At 43.7% G+C, this 18,372-nt stretch overlaps 1 protein-coding gene across 3 annotated transcripts in view; it reads right to left on the reverse strand.

The window, feature by feature from the left end:
- CYTH3 (cytohesin 3) overlaps positions 1–18,372 on the reverse strand; it is a 105,412-nt gene that overhangs the window by 56,898 nt on the left and 30,142 nt on the right. The window contains exon 1 of one of the 3 annotated variants that reach the window (XM_038539485.1): positions 12,416–12,523. The exons of the other annotated variants lie outside the window; for them this stretch is intronic. The gene's annotated coding sequence lies outside the window, so the exon portion shown is untranslated. Of the gene's footprint in view, positions 1–12,415; positions 12,524–18,372 lie in introns of those variants that run through there. 3 annotated transcript variants of the gene reach the window in all.

Here is an 18,372-nt window from a genome sequence, read left to right on the forward strand (position 1 = left end):
CTGCCCTGATCCCAGTCAGAACTATGTCTTCATAAGGACTTCCAGTGTTGCCTGCATATCTGCTTAATGTCTGCTTAGCACCTGCAGCCCTGCACTCTGTGTCTCACTAGTTACCTCCCTACATCCTCCTCACTAAGCTGCTTGAGAGTCACCATGTCTTGTGTCCTTCCATAGTTCTCGGACACCTACTACAGGTTCTTTCTCATACGTGTAGTCACTGCAGAGGTACTATGAAACAAAAAATAAAATGCCACTCATCAGTCAAATAACACAACAGCTGTTACCTAATTTATACAGCTTCTTCATCTCTGGAAATCCAGTAGAACAGTCAGGGAGACCAGTCCCATCAGGCGTGAAACTTCCTGTTTTTTTTTCTCTTTACTACTCTACACCGCCAAATAATAAGGTCTCCCATTAACGACAACCAATAGAGGTCAAGATATACAAATCTACCACTGTTTTAAGAAATTTTGAAGTGTTTGTATAGATAGGATTAGCTATTGCTTAAAAATCAAACCTGCCTAGCCAGTTGAGGACCTCACAAGTAAATATCCCTTTAACAACTAACAGCTTCAGGGCAGCCCAGGTGGCTCAGCGGTTTAGCACGGCCTTCGGCCCAGGGTGTGATCCTGGGGACCTGGGATCCAGTCCCATGTCAGGATCCCTGCATGGAGCCTGCTTCTCTCTCTGCCTGTTTCTCTGCCTCTCTATCTCTCTCAAGAATAAATAAATAAAATAAAAAAAAATAAAAAAAAAACAAAACAACTAACAGCTTCAGCAAACCTAACTTCCTGTTACTTTGGGGGCGGGGTGCGGGGTGATCAGACCATCAGGGCACTTTAACGGTCTTTTTTCAAATAACCATTCTAGGATTACATCCTAAACATGAATCCTAAGCTTTGAAATCCTAACAAACTATGCCATCCACACGTGGATTTAGAAATTCTGGAGATTATATTAACAACAAATAACCATTTCTTCTGGTTAACTTGCAGCCCCTATTCTTCTGACAGTGTACTTACATCCACCTGCTACTGGGCATGGTTTCAAAGAGATTACTGAAACTTCTCCATTTCCCAACTACTATTCTAAAAAAGAAGTCTCTCTTCTCTTTAATACAAGCAAAGCTTCATATGAAAGACAACTTAATCAAAACAGTTGCCTCAAGGTTAGGGGTCAATAAGCCTGGACCAGCTTCTAACTATTTGAGAGGGAGGCAGAGATGATGATGACATGTTTCTTTACTCAACAGCTCAGAGAAGGCTTGTGTCCAAACAGAGGAACACTTGGTGAGAAGCAGCTCAGCAAACTCCTGATTCCAGGAGCCACATGTCATGCAGGACCTGAATGGCCTTCAGTGCGCTACAGTGAGTGCTGCTTCCACATCCCCTAGGAGCTGAGGCTGGCACTATGTGGCCCGCTGGGAACTGGAGGCACAGGTGCAGCCAGATTCTACAGGGCACGGCTGCCTCATACAGGCTGGAGCTCCAGCCAGTGTTCAGAGGATAGCTCATGTCCCCACTAATGAGGCTCTAAGAACAAATGGCCTCAGGACGCCTGGTTGGCTCAGTGGTTGAGCATCTGCCTTCTGCTCAGGGCATGATCTCAGAGTCAGGGATCTAGTCCTGCATCGGGCTCCCTACGAGGAGCCTACTTCTCTTCTCTCTGCCTCTCTCTGTATGTCTCTTATGGATAAATAAATAAAATCTTAAAAAAACAAACAAACAAACAAATGGCCTCGATGGCATTTGTTACTGAGAAGCAGCATCCACTTCTCATCCATCTTGTCCTCTGGTTTCTACTGAAAACATAGTTTTTATTCCCACAAGAGCTCCTGCCAATTAGAAAGTTCCATTTATACATCTACACAGGAATTTGACTACTTTCTTCCTAAAAAGTCTCAAATCAGCCAACTTCCAGAGATGGCAAGAATGGCAAACCCAAGGGAGAAAGTAAGATTTAGCTCCACTCATGAGACTGTTCACCATTTTGCTAGAACACGAGCCTGCAAATCAGTTCGGCTGAGGTGTTAGGCAATGAGTCCAGAGTCATCTGAGGGGCAGACACCAAGGTTTTCACTCATTCTAACATTCTATGGAAGAAAATACATTTTAAACATCCGAGATAAACTTGATACTTTATCCAATCTCCTGAGGGGTTGGTTATCATTTAAACCTAAGAAAATGTCCACTGAAAAAAAAAAAAAAAAAAAAAGAAAATGTCCACTGAACCTGCTTCAGAGTAAGAATGAGGGATTCATATTTTTAAGTTGCATCCTTTTTAAATGAATTGCTTTTTAAGTTCACTTCCATAAAAATCTGGAAAAACGTTGTGAATCTTCATTATCTGTTTAACTGCTTCATTTGTTACCAAAAGAACCACCCTCATGTTTCCATTCAAAGGTAACTCCTGGGATCCCTGGGTGGCTCAGCAGTTTGGCGCCTGCCTTTGGTCCAGGGTGTGATCCTGGAGTCCCAGGATCAAGTCCCACATCAGGCTCCATGCATGGAGCCTGCTTCTCCCTCTGCCTGTGTCTCTGCCTCTCTCTCTCTCAGTCTGTGTCTCTCATGAATAAATAAATAAAATATTTAAAAAACGAAAAAAAGGTAACTCCTCCCTGCAGGTAACTGTTCAAACAATCCCCACTCAACAAATTCCTCTCTTTTTAAAAAAAGAATGAAAAAAAAAAAAAAAAAAAAAGAATGAGGGCAGCCCAGGTGGCTCAGTGGTTTAGCGCCGCCTTCAGCCCAGGGCCTGATCCTGGAGACCCGGGATCGAGTCCCACGTCGGGCTCCCTGCATGGAGCCTGCTTCTGCCTCTGCCTGTTTCTCTGCCTCTCTCTCTGTCTCTGTGTCTCTCACAAATAAATAAATAAAATCTTAAAAAAGACTAAGAAAGTAGTACCCTCAGCAAGGAAGTAGAAGCGAAAGTAGGATAGTAAACAAAGGGACTCTCACTGAAGAGGCAGAAGTGCTTTAAGGGGCACCTGGGTGGCTCAGTGGTTGAGCATCTGCCTTTTGTTCAGATCGTGATCCCGGGATCCTGGGATTGAGTCCCGCATAGAGCGCCTCACAGGGAGCCTGCTTCTCCCTTGGGCTGTGTCTCTGCCTCTCTGTGTCTCATGAATAAATTAAATCTTTATTTTTAAAAAGTGCTTTAAGTATGGTACTCTAATAACGGACACATGTCATCATCCATTTGTCCAAATCCACTCATTGTACAACACCAAAGGCAAAGCCTCAATGTAAACTATGGTTTTGGGATGATGATGACATCACTGGGGGTTCATGGATGGATCGTAACAAGGGTACCACTCTGTGAGAGATGTGTCCACAGTGGGGGACAAGAGGAGGCAGCGGGAATATGGGACAATCTGCACTTTCTGCTCAATCTTTTTTTCATTTTTTTTTTTTTTTTTAGATTTCTTTATCCATGAGAGGCACAGAGAGAGAGAGGCAGAGACACAGGCAGAGGGAGAAGCAGGCTCTATGCTGGGAACCCGACGTACGACTGGATCCCAGGTCTCCAGGATCACACTCTGAGCCGAAGGCAGCACTAAACCACTGAGCCACCAGGGCTGCCCACTTTCTGCTCAATCTTGCCGTGGACCTAAAACTGTTCTAAGAAATAAGGTCTATTTTAAAGGGGGAAGGGGAGCCCTTCCTCCTCACTCCCCTCTGGGGTCTCTGCCTGTTGTCAACCACACAGCACCACGGTGCCATCTTCAGCTCTGGTGCCATCTTCAGCTCCATCCTCTCCCCACCCCCGCCCCCTCTCCCCCCACCCCCGCCCTTTCTCCTTCCACCAACATATATGCTCCCAGTTTAACCACCATTGTTAGTTAATGGCTTCCAAATCTGATCTTGCCCTACTATCTCTCTCCCAAGTTCCAAGCCTGCATCTCCATATGGAGGGCTCACTAGAATCTCAAAATGAACATTTTTCAAAACAGAACTCAAAAAAATGACTGATGCAATTGACACAAGAGACTACAATCATAAGAAAAAGCTGGAAAGGAGGAGATAAAGTTATCACTTGCCAAGGAAATGACCATATCAGTGGAAAACCTAAGAGTACCAACCAAAAACCTATGTTCCAAAAACAAAACAATTTGGTAAGCTAGTGAGATATAAAATTAATGTACAAAAACCAATACCTTTCATAAATTCAAATAACCAGATAAATAAAAAATGGAAAAGAGTACTTCAATGACAATAGCAATATCAGATATCCATAAAGAGATTTAATAATAAGTGCACAAAACATATGGAAGTAGAAGGAAAACGTGAATATGCTCTTGAAAAATGTAACAAGTTGGAACAAATGAAAAGGCATACCATGTTCTTGGATAAAAAGATGCAACATCAGAAAGAGGTCATTCTCCCCAAGGTCATCTATAAATTTAATGCAATCCCGGGGATCCCTGGGTGGCTCAGCGGTTTAGCACCTGCCTTCATCCCAGGGTGCATTCCTGGAGTCCCAGGATCAAGTCCCACATCGGGTTCCCTGCATGGAGCCTGCTTCTCCCTCTGCCTGTGTCTGTGTGTGTGTGTGTGTGTGTGTGTGTGTGTGTGTCTCTCTCTCTCTGTCTCTCACGAATAAATAAATAAAGTCTCGGGATCCCTGGGTGGCTCGGTGGTTTGGCACCTGCCTTTGGCCCAGGGCGCGATCCTGGGAGTCCCGGGATCAGGTCTTGCGTCGGGCTCACGGCATGGAGCCTGCTTCTCCCTCTGCCTGTGTCTCTGCCTCTCTCTCTGTGTATCTATCATAAATAAATAAATAAATCTTTTAAAAAAATAATAAAGTCTTTAAAAAAATTGGGGGGGCAGCCCCAGTGGCGCAGCAGTTTAGTGCCACTTGCAGCTCAGGGTGTGATCCTGGAGACCTGGGATCGAGTCCCACATCGGGCTCCTGCTTCTCCCTCTGCCTGTGTCTCTGCCTCTCTCTCTCTCTCTCATGAATAAACAAAATCTTTTAAAAATCTATTTGATGCAATCTCACACAGCACCTATTTTCTGTTGGGGTCAGATTCTAAGGGTCATAAATTAAAACAAGCAGGTAAGAATAGCCAGGAAAATTCTGAAAAGGAAGAAAAATGAGGAGTAAAAGACTAATCCCAACTGATAACCATCTGCTGGGGCACCTGGGTGGCTCAGGTGGTTAGCATCCAACTCTTTTTTTTTTTTTTTTTTTTTTTAAGATTTTATTTATTTACTCATGAGAGACACAGAGAGAGAGGCAGAGACATAGGCAGAGGGAGAAGCAGGCTCTTAGTGGGGAACCCAAACCGGGATTTAGTCTCAGGACCCCGGGGGATCATGACCTGAGCCAAAGGCATATAATCAACCACTGAGCCACCGAGGCGCCCCAGTTAGCTTCCAACTCTTGATTCCAGCTCAGGTCATGATCTCAGGGTCATGAAATGGAGGCTCCTCACTGGGTGTGGGGCCTGTTAAAAATTCTCTCTTTCCCTCTCCTTCTCCCCCCCGCCAAATTTTTTTATTTTTAAAAATTAAAATTTAAAAAAATTTTAAAATACCATCTGCCTCATTAGGAAAACAGAGAGTCACTGATCTAACAGCAGACAGACCAAGGGAACAGAAGAGTTAAGTCCAGAAAAGTTCAAATCAGCTGGAAATTCAGTATATGATAAAGGCAGTGAGGTAATGACGGACTTTTTAATAAATGGTGTTGAGACAACATAGCTTTTTGAGAAAAAAAGATAAATTTTTATCTATACAGCATACACCAGGATAAACTCCAAATCTCCAGAGGTTATAAAATAAAACAGACAATATGGGCAAATTCCTTTATAATCGTGGAATGGGGCAGTGCTTCCTAAGGATGACTCCAGATTCAGACACCACCAAAGAAAAAAATAAATACATATGACTGCATAAAAAAGCACATTTTTCATGGCAAAGCAAAGTGAAAACACCAAGTAAACAAAAAGGCAAAACAAAGTCACAAGAGAAATGGCAAATCGAGAAATAACATTTGCAATCCATGGAAACTAACCCCTTTAACAGACACCGTATAGAAGCCCAAAAGACTAGCAGCCCACTAGATTAATGGCCACATGATGAGAAAACCAAGTGAGAGTCTGAGAGGCTACTTCTGACCCATCAGGCTCTCAGAAGTCCAGAAGCTGGCCAGCATCTCCTGGCCATAGGCTGTGGGCAACCTGCAGTCTCCCATCTTGCTGGTGGGAGGTAAAAATAGGAATAATGACATGTGGAGCAAAGTCTGGTAACATCTACCAGCATTTTAAATCCATTTTCCTTTTGGCTCAGGAATCTCACTTCTGAAAACTTAGGTAAATTTGCAAAAAAAAAAAAAAAAAAAAAAAAAAAAAAACATATTCACAAGGCTATTTCCTACGATATAATATCAGAAGATCAGAACAAACCAAGTGTCACTCCATCAATAAAGTGCTGGTTAAACAAACTGGCTGTTTAAACAAATATTCACAATAGAATATTATGTAACTGTTTTTTAAAAAGTGAGAGGAAAAAGAAAAAAAATGGAACTAAGGCCACGATTAAGAGGGAAAGGGAAAAAAGAAAAAGAAAATTTAAGTGAGAAAGAGCTCTAGGTACCAATAATGAAGGACTTCCAGGAAGTTAAATGAAAAAAAGACAAAGTGTAAGAAAAAGCACCAGGAAGAATTTTTAAATATATATATATATATATATATATATATATATATATATATATATATATATATATATATATTTTTTTTTTTTTTTTTTTTTTTTTAAAGTAAGCTCTACCCCCAACATGGGGCTCAAACTCACAACCCTGAGCCCGAGACTCACATGCACTAATGACAGAGCCAGCCTGGCACTCCTATCTCTTCTATTGTAATTGCATAAATAAATATCCTATGGACAAATTTCTAAGAAGCAGGATGCAGCAGAGAACAGACTCATGTTTGTTCACACAAGTGCAATAAACCTTTCTGCAAAGGAAGGAAGGGAATGCATTAGGGACACTTTCCTACCCATGAACAAAAGCACCCAGGGCCCAGGCTTTTTTTTTTTTTTTTTTTTTTGGTATATTTTTTTTTATTGGAGTTCGATTTGCCAACATATAGCGTAACACCCAGTACTCATCCCGTCAAGGCCCATTTCCAATAAACGTAGCCCAGAGGGGGTGAGCTCAAGAATAGAGCAAGAAGCTTTGATTAACAGAAACTCCAAGTTTCTAAATCAGTATGCTAAATCACCACCATGCCCACTCCCTCCCAACTCCTTCCTGACCCTACTGCTCCAAGAGGCTAGGATCCCAGATGCCTAGCAGTAATTCCAGGCAGGACCACAAGCACCAACTGTGCCTCCAAGCTGCCCAGACAACTGGGTTTCTGTGAGACCTGCATCCACGAAGGCTCCACTCTTCCTGTCCCTGAGCCCTTGGGCAGGTCCCTCCCAAGGTAGCTGAAGTGAAGAGATACAAGCCTAGCCCATTGCTAACTCCAGGTGCTCAAAAATGCTTCTCCTCTCCAAGAAGTGCCAAGCCAGGAGCTCCCCCCAACCCCCCACTCCCAGTCTGGCTCAAGAAATTAACAGAACGAGAGCAGAGAGCAGGGTTTCCACCTACAGATGGGAGGAAGCAAGCTGTTCTCAAGGAGCAGAGTGAGCCCCGGGGACTGGGCCCACGTCGCTGTTGGAAGGGCAGCATCTGCCCAGGCCTGGGCTGGCTCTGAGGTCTGACCACTCGTAGTGATCAGTGACCACAAAGCTATGGAAGAAGAGGCTCTGGGATCCAGCACTTCAGGGCCTTCCACAACTGGCCAGGCCCCAGCAGCGAGTCCCCTTGTCATCAGTCTGTGGGCTTGAACCTCCAGCAAGCTGGATTGGGTTAAGACCACTTTTTCCACTCTAGCTTCTCCACTCCCCCTGGCAGGAATGGGCATTCTGGAGAACCACAGGGAAGCTGAATTGGGGATACATTTAGTTTGGGATCAGTTTGGATATATTTATGTGGCTTCCAGCCACTTCTGAGTACAATTATAACCAGCTATCCCCAAATGGACAAATGCCTTCTCGGACGTCTCCTGCCCCCTGGACCTACTTATCTGATGGTTACGACACAGCAGTAGCCTTGGGGTGGTAGCTCCATATGAACACATCTTCCAATTCCCAGCACCAGAAATGAGGGTGATGGAGGATAAATTAGGTTTGAACCAGAGTCAGAAGGTTGTCTGTGGAAAACTTTTCCAATTATCAGATATGTAAAAAATTATCAAATAGAAGATCTGATTCTCACTGAAGTCTTATCAAAATGGAAATTCTGTCAGGAATTTCACTTGATGGCACAACATGTAATAAATACACCGTATTTTTTTCCTTCAGTGTTGTGAAAAATTTATGAGAATCCCTACACTTAAAGGTTTTATAGCTATAGTCCTAAACTAGCAAGTCTGTGCTGAAGCTGCATGCTTGATCAGCCCAATACATCAGATGCATCTCATCCTGATGACGTCTGGCAGTTCCAGACTTTACAGATGAAATGATACACAAAACTGCCACCTAAGCAACAGAACAGCTTGAAGAAAACCATTTTCAGGTGACAATTCCCAGGCTCATCTACAAGTCATGACTAAATGGCATAACCCAAAAACAACTTAGAGGAAATTTTTAAATGCATTCTAATTACCTTTGTATGTGTATAATTTCAGAATAATTCTGTTTTTCAGAATGTTTTATCATTAAAAAATTCAAACACGATGTGAAGGAAGTACCCAGGCTAAAATATAATGATTTGGGACACCTAGGTGGCTAGGCGGTTGAGCATCTGCCTTTGTCTCAGGGCATGATCCCGGGGTCCTGGGATTGAGTCCCACATTGGGCTCCCTGTGGGGAGCCTGCTTCTCCCTCAGCCTGTGTCTCTGCCTCTGTCTCTCATGAATAAATAAAATCTTAAAAATAAATAAATAAAAATGATTTATAAGGAATGTATTACTTAGGGATCCCTGGGTGGTACAGCGGTTTAGCACTTGCCTTTGGCCCAGGGCACGATCCTGGAGACCCGGGATCGAATCCCACGTCGGGCTCCCGATGCATGGAGCCTGCTTCTCCCTCTGCCTATGTCTCTGCCTCTCTCTCTCTCACTGTGTGGCTATCATAAATAAATAAAATTAAATTAAAATTAAAAAAAAAAAGGAATGTATTACTTGGTCACTTGTCTAAAATATATTTCTCAGATACACTTGGGTCTTCATCCACGGTTCCTAAAAACACATCAGAGCCATAAGGTAAAATGAATGCCTCATTATTAATGAAGATGACTCTTATACCTCACTCAAGTGCACAGGCTGGTTGCTAGGAGGACCATGTGATCAGAGGGTTGGAACTTTAAGGTCCACACTCCTCATCACTTCCAGGGAGAAGGGTAAAGGTTGAAACAGCCAATGGTCAGTGACTTAGTCAACCATGACCATGCAATGGAGCCTCCATAAAAACCCAAGAGGATAGATATCTTCCTGGTCCTTTATGGAGAGCTTCCACACCTAGGGAATCAGAATGCTTTCACATGCCACCACACCACACCCCAAGCTCCAGAAGGGCAGAAGCTCCTTTGCCTGGGACCTCACCCTATGTACGCCCTCATCTGGCTACTGATTCCTATCCCTTATCATATCCTTTAACAAGCTGGTGAACTTCAGTGTTTCCCTGACTTCTGTGAGCCACTCTAGGAAGTTAATTGAATCTAAGGAGCAGGTGGGTCAGAAGCACAGGTGACAGCCCAGGGCTTTCCAAAGGCCTCTGAAGAGCGGAGTGAGGAGCAGTCTTATAAGACCAAGCCCTTAACCTGTGGGATGTGATGTCTCCTGGTGGACAGTGTCAGAAAGAATTCCCAGACACCCTGCTGGTGTCTGAAAAACTGCTTGGTGGGTGGGGATGCCCATCTCACACTGTAATTAGATCCAGAAAATAAAAAAACTGGTAAAATCCAAAAACAGAAAAAGAAGATGAGAATAAGCTTCAAAATAGAAAAAAAAAAAAAGTTCTTATTACAATGTAAACTTAACACTGATGACTGAAAAGAATTTTTTATATTCATTTGAGACCACACATGAATGCCAGTGGGGGGGTGGGGGCAGAGGGAGAGAAAATCCTGAAGCAGGCTCCCCACTGAGTGGAGATTCCCAACATGAGGCTCAATTCCAGGACCCCCTCGATCCCAGGACCCCAAGATCACAACCTGAGCCAAAACCAAGAGCCATATGTTTAACCAGCTGAGCCACCCAGGCACCCTGATGACTGAAATCTTAAAGAAACTTTCCTAAGTTAGCAATAATTTAATTATTTTTCATTCAACCATCCTAGAAGAAATACTGGATTATCTTCCTATTCTCTTTACAGCAAGTATGTTCCAAGATTACTGTTGTGTGAAGGGATCATCAATTAGCTAGAGATGGCAACCCAAAACACAGGGGGAACATACTACAAAGTTGTGCCCAGAATAGAAAGGGATTGTATGATTTTTCTGGGTTTTGACTTATTTGTGGGTTTATGAGGTTTTAAAAACTTATAAGCTGTTGTGGGATCCCTGGGTGGCGCAGCAGTTTGGCGCCTGCCTTTGGCCCAGGGTGCGATCCTGGAGACCCGGGATCGAATCCCACATCGGGTTCCTGGTGCGTGGAGCCTGCTTCTCCCTCTGCCTATGTCTCTGCCTCTCTCTCTCTCTCTCTCTCTCTCTCTCTGTGACTATCATAAATAAATAAAAACAAAAATTTTTAAAAAAAAGCTGTTGTGACTTTTTTTTCATCCTAAATGAATTTTCACTTTGATACTTAATTTTGTATTATTTTTCTTAAAGAGGGCATTCCAAATTTTAAGCATTTAGGCCCCAGGAAAGCTGGCCCCTCCTGGCTGACCACAGGTGCCGACCAAGGCAATAAGAGAACTTCCTCCACTTTCTTTTCTTCAGCCTTCCTGCCCTTGGCAGGTTCATCTTTGAGAGAAGGGACAGACACCCCCTCCCCTTACCTTATCTCCTGGGACACTGCCACCCTTCCCAAGCCTTTCCCCCCCTCAAAGATGTCCCTGCAGATCTGTCCAAAAATACTTCAAAACAGCACAAGGATGAATCACAGAGGACCCAAACTCCTAAACAAATACACTTAGCAAAATGGAACATTTCCCACCAACCCCTCCCCAAAAAGGCATATGCTTCTTAAAGATTTTCCAAAATGTGCACCAAGCCGGTATCTGTCATCCACATAAATTTTCAAAGCGAATGAAGAAAGCAAAACCAGACCGCAGTACTTTTACCCGACGTGACCTTATCCCATGATCAGATATATAGGTTTGTTTCCTTCTCATAATGTGGAATGTGAACATCCTACTTTAAGGTTTTTAGTAGTAAAAAAAAATTTTTTTTAAGTTTTTTAGTTACCTTTAAATTACTTTAAAACACACACACACTACTACCCACATTTTTTTTTAATTTTATTTATTTGAGAGAGAGGCAGAAATAGCATGAGCAAAGAGGGAGAAGCAGACTCCCTGCTCAGGGAGCCCGATGTGGGGCTCAATCCCAGGATCCTATGATCATGACCTGAGCCAAAGGCAGCCACTTAACTGACTAAGCCACCCAGGCACCCCCTACCCCCATTATTCTTATTGTCAATGTCTAAAATAAAACAAGGTATCTCTGCTTTGTAGGAAAAAAAGGTAGAGCTTTTACTCTTCCCCACCACCCACTTCTCTGCTTCATCTGTGTAACAGAAAAACTGTAAACAGACTCAATCCCAGGACCCTGAGATCATGACCTGAGCCAAAGGCAGACGCTCAACTGAGCCACCCAGGTGCCTCTGTTTAATGATACCCGGGCCCAATTTCCCCCCAGCACAGAACGGCTGCTTCTCTGCAGGACGCTACTGAGCATGGTAGCTTTGTCCAGCTCTAAGCTTATAAGGGAGAGAGCTGAGACATGTAATGAATGCCTCACCATTTGTGATGTGAACTTCATCTCTGCAAATATGCTTCTCTGTGAAGCAACCCGGTTGGTTCTGGGATCTCATTTCTGTACAAGATTCTCCGTCTGGCAAGGCTTCTACTCCAGACAGATGGGGTGCTGCCCACTGCACTGGGGAGGATGGCTGCAAAGCCAGGGAGAAGCCCGGACGAATCTGAGCACGTGGAGGCCACCCGTGTCCTCCGGCCGCCGGATTCTGCTGATCCATGATACTGCCACTGCGGAGCAAACCCACCTGCGCTCCCCGCGATCACGTGGCACCAACAGGCCTTGCCCACTCTCTGCCCTCCCCAGATCTGTAGGTCCTCCCACAGCAGGTCCTCTTACTTAACATTGCTCACAACCCTGCCCTCAGGAGACAGTGATGAGTCAGTCACAGTCCCGCCCGCAGCCCCCCTTCAGTGTCCCCAGACTTCTGTTGCTCAGTCACCTGTATCCGGAGGGTGACAGGAGGGAGGAACAGGAAGGAGGATTGCTGGGGCTCCGGCCACATCTTCCCTGCACGTCTCCAATGATCACATTTTACTGTTCTATTTCAGAATTCTTGTTCTTCTGTGGTCAGACGTTCTTTCTATAAAAAATGTTGCATTAAGTTTTCTCCCTCATGCTGTTGAGTTTTTTTTTTTTTTCTTCTGTCTGGAGCTTCTTATGGTCGGTGCATATTTAAAAATGAGATGTAGCTGGTTGTGTGGTAGAAAGTTTCTTCTCTCACTAGATTCCATCTTGAATGGGAAGGGCTGTTATGTTCTCTGCCCCATGAGAGCAAAGCCTGTCCATTGGCAGGCTTCACTCCAGGATGCAAAGTCAGGGAACTCGCCTGCAGGATGACAAGCCTCCATATGACAGAAGGAAAAGCAGCCTTCCTTGGGGTGCAGACACATACCCAGAGAGCCCCAATTCTCCCCCAGCAGAGAACGCAATCTCCGTAAAGGAATAATCACCTAAGGGTAAAATGCTATCAACTGCCTGCCTCAAAAGAAGGGAGAGAACCCTGCGGCACAGCACGACCGCCCCCACGACTGGAAATTCTCCTCCAAATAGGCAACACGGTCCACACTCGCCCACTCTCAGAGCTGTGGCCGGAGCATAGCCCACCCCGCAGACTCCACCCCTCATTCTGCCCTGTCTGCTAACAGGCTTCCAATTTCTCTTTCTTCTGCAAGTCTATACAGCTCTCCTCTACTGCCGGGCATTTCCCAGTGTTGCTAGCATTTCCATTCACGTCTTGTCCTATCGTTTGCTGAGATTTGGCAGCGGGGGGGGGGGGGGGGGGGGGGGATGTTAAGGAGTTTGCTCTCCTATGTCCCCTACTAGGGTCACTACCAGCAAAGCCTCACGGAACCTGAGAAGTAGATCCTTCAGCCTTCTATGAGATTTCAGTACAGCCCCCTGAGAAATTCAGTTTCTTGAACCCACAGATTCGTCTTCAGAGAGTAAAACTTGTCTGCAGACAACATGGTTCTGCTTGGGATGCAACCGTGCATGATTATAAACTCAGGGCTTACCACACAAGGACTCAATTTGGCCCTTCTACAAATAATAAGACTGAAAATCAACTTCAACTTTCTCTGTGGGAAGAAGACACATGCACACCTAAAAACCTTCAAGACAGCGTTCAAGCTACAGATTCTACCATGTGACAGGTGAGCACAATCTCTCCAACCACTCCCAACATGAAAACAGGTCCAAGTCTCAGTGCCACTCACAAGAAAGTATAGGTACTTTATCCTGAAACATGTCATAACATGGATGAACCTGGAAAACGGAATCTAGCTGCAGCTTGGATGAACCCACTAGTGAAAGCAGCCACATATCCTACGATTCTGTTTACATGGGATGTGCCAAGCAGGCACATCCACAGGCACACAAAGTAGATTAGTTGTTGCCAGGGGCTAGGGAAAATGACTGTAGTGGGGGACAGAGTTTCCTTCCAATGTGATAAAAATGTTAGTCTAGGGGCACCAGGCTCAGTAGAGCGTGTGACTCTTGATCTCAAGGTTGTGGGCTCGAGCCCGTTGGGGGCTTTAAGATAAAATCTTAAAAAAAAAACAAAATTCTGGGGTGCCTGTGTGGCTCAGTCAGTCTAAATGTCTACCAACTCTTGGTTTCAGCTCAGGTCCTGATCTCAAGGTCGTGAGATCAAGCCCCACCCACATGGGGCTCCCTGCTCAGCGGAGTCTGCTTGTCCCTCTCCCTCTGCTCCTCCCCCTCCTCACACTCCCAAATAAATAAAATCTTTAAAAAAAGTTCTAAAATTAGGTAGTGGTGGTGGCTGCACAACACTGTGAAAATACTAAAAGCCACAGAATTTTTTTAAAAATTTAAAATAGGGGGATCCCTGGGTGGCACAGTGGTTTGGCGCCTGCCTTTGGCCCAGGGCGCGATCCTGGAGACCCGGGATCGAGTCCCACGTCGGGCTCCCGGTGCATGGAGCCTGCTTCTCCCTCTGCCTGTGTCTCTGCCTCTCTCTCTCTCTCTCTCTCTGTGAGACTATCATAAATAAATAAAAAAAAAAATTTAAAAAAAAAATAATAAATAAATAAATAAAAATAAAAATTTAAAATAAATTAAAATAAATTAAAAATAAAAAAAATAAAAGCCACAGAATTGCATACTTTAAAAGGGTGACCACTATGTTACGTGAATTACAGTTCAATTTCTAACAAAAGATTTAGTACCTTATCACCAAATCAGTCCCAAGGTTCACAATCCATGACTCCTGTCATACCTTTGTTGGATCAAACATTACTTCAAGAACATAAGGGCCTCTGACAGCTTACAGAGCAGCAAGCCTAATAATTTATAGATCTAAGAAGCTACCAGGCTATTCTCAAGTTAAAAAAAAAGAAAAAAGGGCAGCCCGTATGGCTCAGCAGTTTAGCACCGCCTTCAGCCCAGGCCCTGATCCTGGAGTCACGGAATCAAATCCCACCATTGGGCTCCCTGCATGGAGCCTGCTTCTTCCTCTGCCTGTGCCTCTGCCTCTCTGCCAGCCTCTCTCTCTCTCTCTCTGTGTCTCTCAGGAATAAATAAATAAAATCTTAAAAAAAAAAAAAAAACCCTGTGTAAAAATGAGGCAGGAGAGAGGTGGAAGAGCAGTGTAGAAAGCTTCTTGAATGGTTACAAAAATGTGTCTTTCAGTGGGAGGCAGAAAACAGCAATTTGTGAAAACCCAGGAGACTGAGCCCACCTAGTATAAAACAGGCAAGGATTCTTCAAAATAGCATTCATGCTGGTACTGATATGGCAATGACCTGAGGAAGAGGACAAGGTTTTCTTAAATTTGCTCAGTAGTCCTCACTGATTACATCCACTCAAGTGGCACTGGTTTATTTTTTCCCTACAAAGTTTCAACAGCCTTAGGACGCTGAACAATATTTTTGTGCTGAATAATAAATCAGTGTATTGTGGATGCCCAGAACCACAGAAATGTAAAGAGACCAACTAAAAATAGAGCGTGGCATTTCAAGGAAACCTGTTCAAAAAATCGAATATAAAAAGAACAACTCGGAAGACAGCCACGGGGCTGCCCGATTTTGATTTCTTCTCAGGCAACGCTGGTCTCAAATAGCCCCAAAACAGGATGTCTGGCGACAATTAGAAGAAATCTGAGAAATCTGACCTCCTTAACATAAAAAAAAGAAAAACAAAATGTTCGAGACACACAAGTATGTGAAAATCACTAGTCTTATGATAATTACATTTATCACAAAAGCTATTTTGAAACATATAATCCACCTTCAGTGACAGGGTGATGATATGTACTTGGTCCTTACAAGACAGACCTGATCAAAGATGCAAAGCTTTTAGGGCAATTACATCGAAGTGGACCTGCAGATTTGAAATTTAATTTGACTGAACTGCTGATTCCGCACTTATCTGCTGTCTGGTAATGCACTCACATGGGCATCACTGATCAGACCCAAGGAGAGGGAGTTCTGCTTCCTTCGATGGCCCACTGCCACCTCTCCACCAGCTAGAACATTTTGAGAAGTCCCTGCCCTGGGCAGCTCAGCGGTTTAACACCACTTTCGGCCCAGGGCGTGATCCTGGAGACCCGGGATCGAGTTCCACGTCGGGCTCCCTGCATGGAGCCTGCTTCTCCCTCTGCCTGTGTCTCTGCCTGTGTGTGTGTGTATGTCTCATGAATAAATAAATAAAATCTTAAAAAAAAAAAAAATTCCCTGCCCCACTTGACAGGAGAAGGGTTCGGTCTTTGGGTTCCCACAGCTATTTTCTGCCTCCCGCTGAAAACAAGCCTCAGCCTCGCATATAAGTGCTCTGGTTACACAGTAATATACATGATATGATTAAGAGGGAAAAACTAAAATGCCTGCTAGGCCAGTCACAAACAAAATGAGTACTTCAGGGTGGAATCTAAACCAGCCGTCTGAAAGGGAGACTCCTAGATCCTGTCACTGTTTCTTGAATACTTTTATAGAGTGTCACTTTTTTCCCACCCTGCCCTCTTCCTTTACTGAATTTTCATACAATGAGTTTGCTATGACCATCACCGGATATACTAACAACAGAAAAGTTACAGCTGGATCCTGTATTAGTCTCAGCTGCAGCTAAAGTTAAAAATGTTTAAGGCCTATAGGAAAAAGGGGGATGTGGGGGGGGTGGGGAAGAAGAGGGAGGGAGAGGCGATTGAGGAAGAAGGGGAGACTCATTCCTAAGAGATTTCAGGTTTGTTCTTCATCCAAGGACCTGGCAGCAAAAGCTGCTCTTTTGTATTATGTAAAGTTTGTCTTACTAAATTTTCCAATTCTGAAGCTCATTTCTTTATAAAGCCATGGCTGCATATTAAAATAAAATTCTTGGGATCCCTGGATGGCGCAGCGGTTTAGCGCCTGCCTTTGGCCCAGGGCGCGATCCTGGAGACCCGGGATCGAATCCCACGTCGGGCTCCCAGTGCATGGAGCCTGCTTCTCCCTCTGCCTGTGTCTCTGCCTCTCTCTCTCTCTCTCTCACTGTGTGCCTATCATAAATAAATAAAAATTTAAAATAAATAAATAAAATAAAATTCTTAATCACCTCCATATGAGGACAAGTCTAACCACTGTGTATATTTGTTCCAAGTTCACTGTCGCACATATTCCATTGATATCTGAGCCGTTTAGTAACTTCTTTTGGTTACGGATCTAATCCACATTTACCAAAGAACAAGAAATATGAATGTGACTCTGACCTTGAATCATCACATAGATGACTTTAACGTATTTATAATTTCAAAAAATGACATAAAAGAAACCAAAGCACTTCTCTCTCCTGTTTTTTTTTTTTTTTAAGATTTTATTTATTTATTCATGAGACAGAGACAGAGGCATAGACATAGGCAGAGGGAGAAGCAGGCTCCCTATGGGGAGCCTGCTACGGGACTCAATCCCAGTACCCCGGGATCACAACCCAAGCCGAAAGCAGACGCTCAACCACGGAGCCACCTAGGTGTCCCTCTCTTCTGTTTAGACATGTAACCTATATTATAGGATGCAAATGATATTAGGCAACCGGCGTGGACACTTCAAAAAAAAAAAAAAGGCACCATCATCCCCCAGGAAACAACTGTTTTAAAGATCAAGGAGACATAACTAAATACAAGGTGCAAACCCTGATTAGAGCCTAGATAGGAAAAATAGATATAAAAGATATTTGGGGGAAAGCAGAATTGGGACTGTATTTAGAAGAATATTACAGAATTACTATTAATCAGTTTTCTTCAGTATGGCAGGGATGTGGTTATGAGGACAATGTCCTGACCAGAAGAATGATGAAGTATTTAGGGATAAAGTGTTGTGACGTATGTAACTGACTTTCAAATGATCCCCTCCCCACCCACCAAAAAAATTAGTTTGTATTAGAGATAAAGCAAATGTGGCAACATTTTAGCAACTGGTGAATAAAGGTAACAGGTATAGGTGCATTCTTTCAATTTTACTGTAGATTTGAAAATTTTCAAAATACAAAGCTGGGGGAGGAAAGATAGATTAATTGTACTGCCAATTACCAGTTACTCCTAAACCCGAACACAGCAGTTCCTCTGCTTAGTACACAAAGGGGGGGAAGGGGCTTCATATGTTGATGACCATGTTTCTAATGCCTGCTAATTGTTTGGGATTTTTGACAGGTTCTTCACTAAATAATTTCACTTGGGTTTTTTCATGTCAGTTTCACATACAGGAAGATTGAAGCTTAAGGAGATTATGCATACAGGCTCAAGGCGGGAAGGACCAGAGCTGCATATATTTACTTACAAACTATGTCAACAACAATCAGTTCGACTGGTTAAACAAACTTCTGTTGAGTATACACAGAGACACAAATTCTCAGAATCAACCATTAACATTACAGCTGTTTTCTGCCCTGAAATATCCTTCAGTGGCTGAG

The sequence above is a fragment of the Canis lupus genome, chromosome 6 (genome assembly GCF_011100685.1).
Source record: "Canis lupus familiaris isolate Mischka breed German Shepherd chromosome 6, alternate assembly UU_Cfam_GSD_1.0, whole genome shotgun sequence".
In the NCBI taxonomy this organism is placed as follows: domain Eukaryota; kingdom Metazoa; phylum Chordata; class Mammalia; order Carnivora; family Canidae; genus Canis; species Canis lupus.